General features: G+C 44.2%; 1 protein-coding gene and 1 long non-coding RNA gene across 2 annotated transcripts in view; one reads left to right on the forward strand and one right to left on the reverse strand.

Annotated features, from left to right (window-relative positions):
* The window catches only part of Dner (delta/notch like EGF repeat containing), a 304,752-nt gene that overhangs the window by 134,299 nt on the left and 156,647 nt on the right, over positions 1-13,806 (forward strand). The window lies entirely within an intron of this gene.
* On the reverse strand, positions 439-7,275 carry LOC121142769. Its single transcript, XR_005879864.1, has 2 exons — positions 6,947-7,275; positions 439-732 (listed from the first exon to the last, which is right to left on the reverse strand). It is a non-coding gene; the product is annotated as an uncharacterized LOC121142769 (long non-coding RNA).

The following is a 13,806-nucleotide window of genomic DNA, read 5'->3' on the forward strand; positions in this document are numbered from 1 at the left end:
AGCAAGCGATCTGATTCACAAGAGAAGACACCAACCTTCCTCTGGCCTTTCCCACTCACTTTCCGCCAAGGACAGCCTTTCCCCTGGGTCACTGTTCTGGCCATATACTGCCAGTTGGCTCCATCTGTCACTCAGAGTATACTATCTCTGTAGTCAGGACTTGTGACTCTTGCCTATTGATATTGCTGACTTAAGGCACTGGGGACTTCATAGCAGCGTATTCCATTTTATAGTTTCAGTGTGGAGACACAAGTTCACGTTTAGAACTCACTCATCAGAGTCCAGGGCAAGTAAACCTCTTGCTCCTGCTGTCAGTACCTTCTAGGGTCCAACAGTCCTCCCCTGGAGGATGGGGTCAGGTCACAGTTGTCTCAGGGGAAGTTGGAGAGGTTACATGATATAATGTATATGAAACTGGGACATTACAAATGTTAGGAATTATTCTTGGGTGATTTCTTTATTTTTTCTGAGATCCACTATTTTACAAAATGAATAGAAAGTATGTGTTGAGGCTTATTCTCCAAGACATGAGCTTGAAGCAGATATTACAACAGAGGTAAAGGCTAAGAGGAAAATGTGCAGCTTTATTTAGTAGTGTGCAGGGCAGTCCGTTTATGAGTCATTTCCTCTCATGAGAGCATCCTTTTTCAAACCTTGGCAATCCAGATATGAGGAGCAGGGCTTTCACTGGATGGAGACAACGTCCAGAGACACTTTGGGGAATGGAAATGGCTAGAAAATGAGGAGAGGCATTGGGTTTCAGATCAAGGTTTGACTATCAAGATGTGTTCTAGATAAACAGAATTGGGTGCTGAGGTGCTTGTCAAGATGCAAATCAGAATTTAATTCCCCAGCACATTCCAGGGAACTGTTAGTTAATTCTGTACCTGCTGTACAATTTATCTAAAAAGGAAGTGGTGGGTGTATTGTGATTTCTAATATTCATTTACGTGTGTGATTGTGTGGGTGCAGGCACGACACATGTAAAGTTGGAAGGAGAGTCTGGAGAAGTGGATTCTCTCCTTCCACCCCGTAGGTCCCAGGACCCAATCAGGTTGGCAAGACTCTGCTGCAAGTGACTTTTCCCACTGTGCTATCTCACCGACCCCAAATCACTTTCTTCCATAGTGATCTTGTTTTCCTCTCTAGTGGATTAGTTGCTCTTCTGAGATAGAGAACTATGTAGTATTTCAAGAAAGCACACAGAGTATCACCACACTTTAAAATGTCATAGATATTATGAGAAGGTATGTGCTTAAAATAGTAGCTGACATTTCTTGTCACTTTTTGTGGTACTACAAGTGGAGACTGATATTGGAAGTATGAACTAGTATAGAGGGACTCATTAGTGTTACTGTGGATTTATTCTTTGGAGATGGGAGAGATTTTATGAACTTGTGTGCAAGCTGAGCTCACGATGTCAATGAAAAATTCATAGAAAATATTTCTCATTCAAATGCAAAAGGGATAATTTAAAAATTAACTTCACATGTTAAGGGATCCTTCCCTTCAGATTATACTTTAGGTCATCAGTTCTCAACCTTCACCAATCCTCCCAACCCCCCACCCAATCCCTACTCCCCTCCTCAGGGAGGGTGAGGCCCTCCATGAGGGATCTCCAAAGTCTGTTATATCATCTGGGGCAGGACCTAGACCCTCCCCCATGTGTCCAGGCTGAGAGAGCATCCCTCTATGTGGAATGGGTTCCAAAAGTCCATTTGTATGCCAGGGATAAATACTAATCTACTACCCAAGGCCCCATAGATTGCCGAGGCCTCCTCACTGACACCCAAATTTAGGGGGTCTGGATCTGTCCCTTGCTGGCCTCTCAGCCATCAGTCTGGGGTCCAGGAGCTCTCCCTTGTTCAGGTCAGCAGTTTCTGTGGGTTTCACAAGCCCGGTCTTGACCCCTTTGCTCATCATTCCTCCCTCTCTGCAGCTGGGTTCCAGGAGTTCAGTTCAGTTCAGTGTTTATCTGTGGTGTCTGTCTCTGCTTCCATCAGCCACTGAATGAATGTTCTAGGATGGCATATAAGGTAGTCGTCAATCGTCAATCTCATTATCCTGGAAGGGCATTCAAGGTAGCCTCTCCACTGTTTGCCAGTTGAACCAAGCACTGTTAACATACTTGCATCCCTGTGTTTGTCTCTTTAAAGGTAGTAGGTAGCCCTGTCTCATGCTCTTCCAAGTTAACACATGGCCAGCTCCCTTCTGGAGTAACAACAGGGTTCTGTCTATACACTGCCAATCTTTTTACACAGTCTTTTTATCTTAAAGGAACAAGACAGATAGTCATCACTACAGAAGCTTCATGCTTATTACATGGACATGCATTTAATACTCTTCTTGTTTTGTTAAGAGAAGTTGCTTATTAAAAAATCTTCTTTTGGAGGTCTGGGGAGATGGTTCATTTGGTAAAGTGCTTGCCACATAAACACGTGGAAACCAAGTTTTATCTCCAATAACCACATAAAAGGTTGGGTATGTCTGTGCATACCTGTAGTCCCTGAACTACAGAGGTGGAGACCCAAAGATCCCTAGGCTTGGTGACCAGCCAGTGTAGCTGAATTGACAAGCTCCAGGTTCAGAGAGAGACCGTGTCTTAAAAAATAATGTAGAGGGTGATTGAGTATGACACCCAGTGTTTACCATTGGTTTCCATACAAACACACGTGAGCTGGCCTGGAATTGGCTATGTTAAGGTTGGTCTTGAACTCACAGAGATCTGCCCTCCACTGCCTCCTGAGTGGTGGATGGCCTCCTTCCATCTTTTTGCATGGGTTCTGAGGTGCACCTCAGGTCATCAGGCAAATGCTTTTACCCATGGAGACATCTCACCACCCTTTAGAGTATTTTCTCCATGTGGTATTTCAGTACATGAATATATTATACAGTGTCTAACCATGCTGACTGTCTCTATCTTATCAAGCACCTATTTTGACTATCAATGGTCAAAACCCTCCCTTCTCTTCTGTTGAGTTTATTGCAGTAAGCCCGGTGTTCTATTACAGAGGATTGTACATAATGTATGTTCTTTGCTCCTAGTTCACGATTCCCACATTTAATATTGTTTTACAGTTTTCCTTCATTACCATTGTCTTATTAATATTTATACTGTGTCACAGGAAGAAGGAAAGAGATAATGTGGATGTCTATGAAGTAGACACAGATGCTTCCTGCTGTGCCTCTCCCATCAACCTCTTCCCTGAGTTGTCATCAAATTCTGATGCCTCTGCCTTCAGCTTAATTATCCCTTCTGTTTCCCCCAAACATGCCTTTTCCAAATATGTAATTGTCTTTATGCAATGTTTGGGGGTAAATAACTCAGTAACCTTTGTTTAACGCTGTCTACTCTGCAGGGAGCACCAACAGCACTCATTAGCTCTCCAGTGATCTACTCAGCTCCTGGTTTGCACTTCCACAGTCAAGTTCATTGTTCCAGTCCTAGTCTGGTGAAACACAGTGGCTTGCTGCTCTTGAATGTGGTGTTTGTATTTAATTTGAAGTTACTTGGTGACTTGTGGGTGATGGATTATCTATGGGTGTGGCCTCTGTTAGGATACTGTGGAAGGAGTGGACTCAGTGCTTCCTTGGGGTTAAACCACACAGGATCCCTTCCTCAGGCTTTCCCCTCTCTTGCCTCTTCTCAGGTAGTGTTCTCTCCTTTCATATGGCAAAACTTGACTGTGCTCCAACACTACCCAAATCAGCCCCATCTGGATAGCCATCCTCCAGCTGCTCATGCCAAAACCATCTTCTGGTCCCTGTTTACCCCTCCTCTCGCCATACAACACCCAAACAATAAAACCATCCTCCTTGGAGTCTTTCAGAAAGATGACTAGTCAATTTTTTAATGACCATCATATTCATGAGACTGAATCCTAAAATATAATAATTGATGTTTATTACTTTTCTATGCCTATCTATATGTCAACAGAGAATTACCTGTATATACAGACACTTATTACAGATTAAGAATAAAACTTTTAAAATTCACATAGCTTCAGAATATTAAAAGCACTGTCTTGATAGCTTGTTGGATAGTTGTACATTGCTAAAGTTCAATACATAGAATACACAGAAAGCAAATTTAGCAACTTTATGTATATACATAACTAAAAGATAAAACAACATTTTCCATAAGTTAACAGCATTGGTATATAGTCAGCTATAACATGATCTCAATGAATGACATCTCATCACAAAAAATTCTATATGTTTGTCAAAATCATGGGAAGTTTTATGTAAGTTATAAATACATACATTTGGGATAATCAGCATTGGTATGATGGAGATGTTGTTTTTTAGGTTAAATCCTGGCCATGACATCTCCAAAGTAGTTGGATGTTGGACAGGTTACTTAACTTACCTTGCTTGTATTTTCACAATTAAAATAAGGATGGGGATACCATAGTGCTATTGAGCCCCCTGCAGTCATTATAAAGACATTTTATAAATTCCTTCACTGAATAAAAGGAAGTCTGATAGAAAAAAAGAAAGATGACTAGTCAAAGATTTTTCTCTTTGTGGGTCCTCAAAAAGACTCCATGGATTCTCAAAAAAATCCCCCTTAATTCTTCTACTATCATTATAATGTTACCTGTGTGGTTGTGTATATGTGTATGCATGTTTGTGTTTGTGTGTACATGTATGTGTGTGTCTATTATGTGCATGTGGAGGTCAAGGTTAGCTTCAGATTTAGTTACTCACGCACTATTCACCTTGTGTTTTGACACATGACCTCAAACTTTAGGAAGTACACATAACCACACCCAGGATGACCTTGAGCTCCTGATCCTCCAGTCTCCATCACTCATGTCCTGAGATTATAGCCATGTTGTTCACCACACTTAGTTCATGAAATAGTGGGGATGGAGTGAAAGGCCCCATGTACACTAGGCAATTGATATACCAGCTGAGCCACATCCCTAGCACAGGGACTCCGAATCTGTGGTTGGATTGCTGTTTATTCTTCTGGGAAGCTCAATAGTCCCAGCCCTACAAACACACTGTGTATTCTTCCCATCCAATAAGCATATCCTCCCCCAACTCCAGCACTCTTCCCTTCTTCCAGCTCTTTCGTACAAGGTCTGCATCCACATCTTTTGTCTCCCTTTCCCTCTAACAGATGCACTGGCAGCTGGCATCCCACAACTGAAGAATGAATCGCCTCCATTCCCCTCCCCACTGTTTTTGGTGTGTTGGTTCTATGTATTATATGGACTGTAGATGTCGAGAGAAGAGGACCCATGTCAGGGCTGCTTGCAGTCAGGATGGCCAAGGGAAGTCACCTGCCTAGTAAAATCAGGTTGCACATCAGCGATTCCCTCGGTAAATGCCACTTGAAGGAAACTTCCAGCTGCAAAATGTCAATCTTGAGAATTCTTTGTAGACTTTCAGAACCCACCTCTATGACATTTAAATGCCCTCTTTTTTTCCATTACATTAAAAGAATTTTAGAGGATTAAATGAGAGAGAGAGAGAGAGAGAGAGAGAGAGAGAGAGAGAGAGAGAGAGAGAGAGAGAGAGAGAGAGAGAGAAATAGTTTTATCCTTCTTGTGGGAATGCTACATTTTTAACATTTCTTGCTCAGGAGGTCAGGGCAGGAAAGGTTAGGAAGGTAGACTTATTAACATCTTCTTTTGATGAAAATCTTAAGATTCAAAACTGAAAATGCAAAAATCGCTCCTTTTCATGGTCATCCTAAGACTGCGATTGCATGAGATCTATTGAGCTTCTATTGTAGAAGTGGGGGAAGACTCCCAAACTTAGACATGTTAAAATAAAAGTAGTTATTAATGACCCAGAGCAGAGGAAGTGCAAATTGCCTACCCCATGCATAATTCAGGTAAATTCTTTGCTGTACTCATTTAGTTCATTAGAAGATGGCTGTAAGGACAAGCTATTTTAAACCACATTTCAATACCATCACCAAGGAGGGTCTTAAAAATGCTCTTTCCAGGATTGAGTATTAACATACAAAAGAAGACTTAGCCGTGAACATTCCTTTTCTCAAGCACTATCATGACTGCCATCGATACTTGTTACCTATATTGTTTGTGGTGATGAATTGACCATACCATACGGAGTTCCACCATGGATATGCACGATGCCATAGCCGGTGGACTGAGGTTCCAGGGCTTTGCGGTGGTGGGATTGGGGCAAGGGGTTAAAAATAAAAGGAAGTGTTTCTCTCACTTTCTAAGATAGTCCCGGGAAGCAGGCTCTTTAGCTAGGAGGACCTGGTAGGTCTGAAAGAGAATCTTTCCAAATGCCTCCGGGGATTCTTTGAGGCACTTAAAAATGTACAGGGTAGAGTAAAGCCTGTGTGAACATATGTGTAATGTCACCTACTCCATGAAGTCAACCAAGTTAACTTGGCTCTAAGGGGTGTCTGCTGTTGTGGAGACTTTCAGAGAACGAGCTGCAGACACTTCTGAATCTGGACCCGGGTGGGCATCAGGTTGGGGATTTTCTTGGTTCCATGCAGCAAGCATAAGGTTTTTCCTTTCCTTTCTCTGCCTCTCCATTCTGCCTCATTCTCCTTCCCTCCTCCTCAGCCCTCGATTAAAAAGTAAAGATAGTAGGATTTACGTATAGATTAACTTGGGATTTAAATACTAATGAATTCTTTTTATATTTTAAAGATTCATTCGTTTGTTTGTTTTTAGGCAGGACCTTACTATGTGGCTCTGGTTGGCCTAAGAGCAGGGTGGCCTTTCACTCACAGAGATCCTGCCTCCTGAGTGCTGGGATTAAAGACCCTCCATGCCTGGCTACTGTTAGGAAATTTTATTCCACATTTTACCCAAAGATTTTGACTTCAAACAAACAAACATACAAACAAGCAACAACGTTCCCTGGGACTCTGACCAGCTAACCTCCAGAAACTTTTCTTAGCTTCTGTCAGTGACAATTTCAACCAGGATAGTAGTTTTCTAATTACCTCTTTTCAGCCAAATTTCTGGGCTATTGTAGCTTCTCTTCCCTTTCTTCTTTCTTCGGAGCCAGGGCAAGAGAGAGGGGTGGAGGAGGACACAGGTGAGCAGAGGGAGGAAGACGGAGCAAGGGTCAGAACTGAGGAGGCGGAAAAGTGCGGAGTGCTCCGTGCATAAACTCACTGGACAATGGCTTTCTCTCAGAGAAACAGAGCGGTTTCCTGTCTCTTTGACAAGATTTAAGGCTGTGTTGCTTATTTCTTATTATGAACGAATACATGGGAGGAAGGCAGAGGAAATGGGAATTTACTTCCTTGCAGCTCCCTCGGTCCGTTGACAGCTGTTGTTAGTGTTCTGTGAGATCTGCTCGTAGGTTCCTTCCTGTGTATGGCGTGCATGCACAGACTGAGGTTTAGAAAAGAGACCGTGTTCATGTATACACTAGTTTTCTCCTTTTCTCACTTCCTGTCCTACTGCTGTTCCCATGTGAGTGGATGGAAATTTATAGCATGATTTTAATGGTTGTATAGCAGTCTATTAAGTCAAAATATAATTTGTTTAACCAATATGCTAGTGTTGAACAATTATTAAACAGTATTCCCCTCTTCTCCTGTCTTCTCCCTCCCTCCCTCTCTCCCTCCCTCCCTTCCTTTTATTCCTTTTCCCTTCCCTCCCTGCTTTCCTTCTTCCTTCTCTCCTTCCCTCTTTTGCCCATCCTCTCTTTCCTTTCCTTCCTTCCTCTTTTCCTTCCTGCTTTCATGCCTTCCTTCCCTCCCTCCCTCCTTCCATCCTTCCCTCCCTCCCTCCCTCCCCCTCCCTCCTCTTTAGCTCAAATTTCAAGCATAATTGTAACTGTAACTTTGTGTCATCTCACGACACATGTGGGATTAAATTCTACAATACAGTATTTTCTAGATCAAGGAGGGGGGGGCTCAGCTGCAATGACAGTTTTTGATACAGATCATCAAATTGTCCTTTAACTTTCTTCCTATTCCCAGTCACGGCAGCCAAAGTATTGCAGAATGCCAGCATAGCCCACGTTTAGTGAGAGGCTGTTTTGACACAACCTAATGTTCTCATACACCTCTCAGCATCTCTTCAGCAGCCTGCCTTGTGGGATCTCTTCCAGAGGAAGAGTGGACCTAACCGTTTCCAGAAAAGAAGAACTTTAAGTTGCAATGTCCTTGTAGGAGAATGGTCATCGTCACGGTCAGCAGTGCATTTGTGCATTGGAGTAAACGTGAAGCAGCAGAGGGGCGGGGCGAAGAAGCAGAGGGGCGGGGCGAGAGCAATCGCGCTCACCTGTTCTTATGGCACCATCACACCGCCCAGCTTGTCCAGCTCCGGGGATGGGTGCTCACGTGACACACAGAAGCCATCAGTCCCTGACTGCAGTTCCTGTCTTCTATTTTGATTTCACTTTCCCTCTTCTGTCTCCTGAAAGTAGATATTCAAGATCCTTCTGTCATAGACCTCTTTCAGGGTCAGGAAGCTTCAAGAGAATGCCACAAAGCATGCTCTGTAAAAGACAGGTATTTGGAAAACCTGTTAGGGAGGCTTAAGAGAGGAACACTGAGTTTTTCACAAAATCCTGATTGTTGTAATTTTTTTCAAAGGTTGTGGGTATAAAACTCAGAGTAGTAAGTTAAAGGACCGAAGTAGGCCATCTCAGAAGGAAAAAAACTGTCCAGCCCTGGGGAAGTAGATTCGGTTTCCGGAGGCCTCGCTTGCATTCTCATGTCTGAGGCTCCCCCTGACATTTGAGTTTCAAGTGCTGGGGTATTTTTGGTTTCACAGGCACGCTCACAGCTGTCTTGTTTTAATGCTGTAATTGTGAGCCTGACCTACAAAAAGTTATATTTGCTGGGTAGACAAATGGAAAAAGTTCCTTAAACGAATACACTGACAAATTCTGTTGGCCTATGTGGTTAATAACGGAGACTAGAACACTGCTCTGTGATACACACATAAGGCCTTCGGTGTCTACAGTCCCCCACAGCCCTGCTTACCAACAACCATTAGAGTGTGGTTCCATGCATAGGACACTCTTGTCACACTGGGGATGGATGCAAAGACGTATAAGACGTTCATCTCTGGCTTGAGAAGCTTCAGGCCCATGGATATTCTTATTAAAAAAGTCACATAAATCTTGTGGTGCCATTGTTAGAATATGCTGCGCTTGGGACCTTGGCAGATCCCATGGCATGCAAGGGACAAACACACCATTGGGCAGAACTTACATGGGAAAGAAGTTTTATTGGGGGGGATGGGAGGAGGAGTGGAGGAAGGGGGAGAGGGGAGGGAGAGAGAGGGCAGAAAGAAGAGAGAGAAAGAGAACAGAGAAATGATAGAATTTGAAGAGTGGGAGTAGGCGGGGTCTGTCTCTTAAAGGGACCTCCTGTAGCTGCAGAGAGCCAGGATACTGCTTGCCATGCACAGGGGGATGATGAAGTGTGCCAGGCTCCCAAGGGTTGAGACTAAGTTTGCCTGGATGATAACAGCCATTGTGCAGCCTTGCTCATGAAGTTACATTCAAGTAAGTGCAGTGCAGTGGCCACATAGTGAATTAAAACACTTTGACTCCTGTGGTCCTGAGTGATTGTGGAGAAGGGAGGAAATGCATACTTGTTATGCATTGACCTTGACATCACATTGACCTTGCTTTCTTGAGGGTGTCCATGTGCTTGGCACACCTGCTTCCTGAAATCATCTTTCCAAACTCCAGATCCCCACCCCTACCCCCAGTCCTAGCCAGGTACCTAGTCTTGGTGGCTTTTCTGGTCCTTTCTCATCTTCTCTTGTACCCTCAGCTCTTCATTTCTGTGTAATTGCACACTAATGGTGTCTGGCTATGCTTGGTTCTCCACTTCTGCACTGCAAAGGGCTTGACCAGGAACTGATGCCACAGGCAAGAGTTCTTCCTGCATACAACTGACATGAGGGGGCAGCTAGAAAGATTTGCATAGCAAGCAAGTTGTCTTGGTAAAAAGACAATGCTTTTCGATGATGTTGCTCATAAAGAGGTAGATGAAAAGGCAAAAACATATTTATTATCATACATTCAATTTAAGGGCTGTGGGTATTTAGGAAGGGAGAATATTAGTTACTGTCCTTATAATTGTGATCAAATACCTGACAAGATGAAACTTACGGGATAAAGTGCTTCATTTTGGTCCACCTTGATAGGGAAGGCATGGTAGCAAGACCAACCTCTGGGGGCCTAAGGATGCTTGCTCACCTCAGTGGATCAAGAAACAGACAGAGAAGAATGCTGGGGCTCTTCAGGCTTTCCCCCCCCGTTTCTTTCTTTAATTGAAATCCCCTACCCATGGAGAGTGAGTCCTACACTTAGGATGAGTCATCTCCCATCAGTTAAACCCCTCTTGAGACACCCACGCAGACACATCCAGATGTGCATTTCCATGGTAATGCCAAACCCCATCAAGTTGACAGAGAAGATGAAATACTACAGTGATCAGGCATACCCGAGGTATACCTTGACCTGGGCCTTGAACAAAAAGTAGAGAAAGGCATTGACTGGCACACTATTGTGGGGTGGAGTGGGGTGGGGTGTGGGAGGGGTGGAGGGGTGGGGGTGCCCACAGTGTTTGCTGACTGCAGAGTGAGTTGTCTGTGCTGGTGGATTTCAACAAGAAAGTTGGAGTGGAAGGAGAAGTGTGGGTGGAACTGGAAAAGGGTCATTCTTGTGTTAAGGGCTTATTTTTATCTCACAGGCAGAAGTAGGTGTGACAATGGCACTGTTATATGTGGTGAGTACCGTGGACTAGCTTTTGATGGTGAAAAAAAAAGATGAGAATCAGGTGAGGGGGCAGCAAGTATCAGGGATATATTCTCACATCGGGGTATGTGTGTGTGTGTGTGTGTGTGTGTGTGTGTGTAGTCTTACCAGCTTATGTTTGTATATATATGTGTGTGCTCTTATCAGCTTATGTTTGTATATATGTGTGTGTGTGTGTGTATTCTTATCAGCTTATGTTTGTATATGTGTGTGTGTGTATGTGTGTGTGTGTATTCTTATCAGCTTACGTTTGTATATGTGTGTGTGTGTTCTTATCTGCTTATGTTTGTATATATATGCATGTGTGTGTATGTGTATTCTTACCAGCTTATGTTTGTATATATGTGTGTGTGTATGTGTGTGTGTGTGTGTGTGTGTATTCTTATCAGCTTATGTTTTTATGTGTGTGTGTGTATGTGTGTGTGTGTGTGTATTCTTATCAGCTTATGTTTTTATGTGTATGTGTGTGTGTGTGTTCTTATCAGCTGGAATATATCACATCAAATTGGTGATAGAAGCTCTGCTTCTGCTCAGTTTAGATGTGGCATTGATGTTCTGCAGCCAGCTGAAAATGCAGGTCCCCAGTCGAGGAGGAGCTCTGTCTTGGCAGCTCCCCGTGGAGGCTGGAATGGGGCTACTGGGAAGGAAGGGACACAGCAGGAAAGGGTGCATGGGGGATGAATGGGGCTCGAAGTCATGCTGTTCTCAGTGTGGCTGTACCCAGGATGCGACCAGGAAGCCAGACAGAGAGGAGAAAGGACTGGCAGGGAGATGAAGAGAATGGTGTGAGCGGCTGGGAGGGACCAGCTTGAGTCGTCTCAGGTGGAGATCAGACTTGTGTGGTCATGATTCCGGAGTGTGGCTTCTCATAGCTGTCACTTTATTCTTCTGGTCATCCAAGCCCAGGCCTTGATGTCCTCCTTCCCTTTTCATCCCCCTTCTAATCTAGTCATCAGGAAGGGTTTGGTCTCAGGCTTCATCAAACTTAACAGATCCCTTCTGTCCTTACTCTGTGGCTACCCAGTCACAGTCTCCAGTACCGGGGCTGTCCTAGATCTCCCCGCCTGGTCTTCTTGTGTCCACACCCCCTCGCCCCACATCTGAGCCATATCAGGGAGGGCCATTTGCACCATTTCTTCCGGCACCAGTTCTTCCGGCTGGCTGGCTCCTCTGTCTCTTAGAGTAGAAGCTGAGGCCTAGCAGTCAATGAGGAAGGCCCAAGGTGTTGGCCCTGTAAATGTCTGGTTTGTTTCTCTCTGTGATAACTGCCCAGGAATTCTACCATCTGTAGGCTCTTCCCTGCCAGATTCCAACGATGCCCACTTGTCAGGACCCCAGTGTGGTCGCCTTCCCTGACAACAGCTGCTTCCTTTCTCTTCCTTTGCACCCTAGTGCTCCCTGAACCCCACTCTCTTCCTTGGGGATAATATTTCCTTATGGAGAGGAGCCTTTCTGTATCAATGCTTGTAGCTCCTGCTAGAATGTAAGTGCCTTGAAGGCAGGGAGTGGTGTGTGCTTTGTTTACCTGTTATATCCTAAACGCTTGACATAGGCCGTGTTTGGTAAGTAGAGGTTCCTAGTAAGCCAGCAAAGGCATATTTTATAATTATGGAAACCCAGCTCAAACTTGCCTTTGAGAAACAATTAAAAAACAAAACAAACAAAACCCTCCACCCCACTGTGCACACAGCCACAAAAACAGAGTCTCATAGAACTTAAAGTTCAGGGGTATATCTGGCTTTAGTAAGTGTCACCTTCAACTTTAATCAAATAATTTCCTACAAGAAAATGACACATGCCCATAGTACCAACATTCAGGAAGCAGACTCGGGAGGAGCACTGCAAGTCGGTGGCCGGCTGAGTGTTAGGCCACCCAAGGGTATGCAGCAAGACCCTGTCTCAAAAGAAAATGACAGCCTCTCTGATGCACTTGTCCTTGTCCTGGTTTTAGATTTTTCTGTTGATACACAGGTGCAATGCATCTCTCCATCCATCTATCTGTCCACCCATGCATATATACACATGATCTACTACACATCTGTGCTTAGATGTCCACCCATATGAAGACCTGCATGCACCAAGGGAAACAGGTATACCTATGCACACATTTAATTTAAAAGACGTCATAGACAGATAACTATATGAAATAGGATAGCTCATAGCATGCCTGAGTGAGTGTGTAGTCCACAGTGGCATCTAAGGGAGGGTAATTCCTTTGAAAGAAGCAGCTTTTAGAATTGGAGATGACACTAATGCTTTGGTGTGTGTTGGGAAGGTAAGGTATAAATAGCTAATATTCATGAAGGCAAAACAATCAGCTAATTAGAAAATCCGTTTTCTGTAAATGAGATAGTTGTACTTTGCAAAGCATTTCATTTGGACTTTTAGCGCAGGACTCTCTTGCACAAATAAGCCTGGTTCTGAAGCTTGCATTCCACACCAGGAGCTGAGTTTCTGCCTTTGGTGGCCAGCAGACGGCTTACTAAGGCGGGGCACAATTAGGATTGGAAATAGAATCCAGAAAGGAATGAGAGCCACCTGATGTTTCCTGTGGTGTTCTCTTTGTTTGGAATGCACACCAAGGCTCGTATTGTCTTGCTTTGTTTTGGACCTCCACTTTACACACTGTGCACGACTCCTATTAGACATCCCAACACAGAAGGCAGGCTGTTCAAACAGAGCTGCGTAGGGAATTGGGGCTGTAAAGGTTGTAAGAGAGAGAGAGCAATAGAATTTCTAATGTGCTGCGTTGACTGTAACAGAAAGGACTGATACTCAGATAGCCACCTCAAGGCTTTGAAAAGACCAAGCATGCGTAAAACCTGCTCTGGACAGAGGGGAGAAACCCTTTGCAAATGACAGTCACATTGAAACAAAGGATTGAACTTGGAGAACTAAGTGGGAATAACTCATTTTTCCTCTGTCACCTTCCATCGGGACTGGTGTGGCATTTGTGGTCTGCAGCAGGCCTAGTGCACAATGAAGCTCTCTACCCAGGCTGGTCTGGGGTTCCGGGTTCAGGAGGCTCCTGGGTGAGGACGAGGCTTGCTTCTCTGTGGATAGAGCGGT

Source organism: Mesocricetus auratus, unplaced genomic scaffold (assembly GCF_017639785.1).
Source record: "Mesocricetus auratus isolate SY011 unplaced genomic scaffold, BCM_Maur_2.0 Super-Scaffold_100010, whole genome shotgun sequence".
NCBI lineage: Eukaryota > Metazoa > Chordata > Mammalia > Rodentia > Cricetidae > Mesocricetus > Mesocricetus auratus.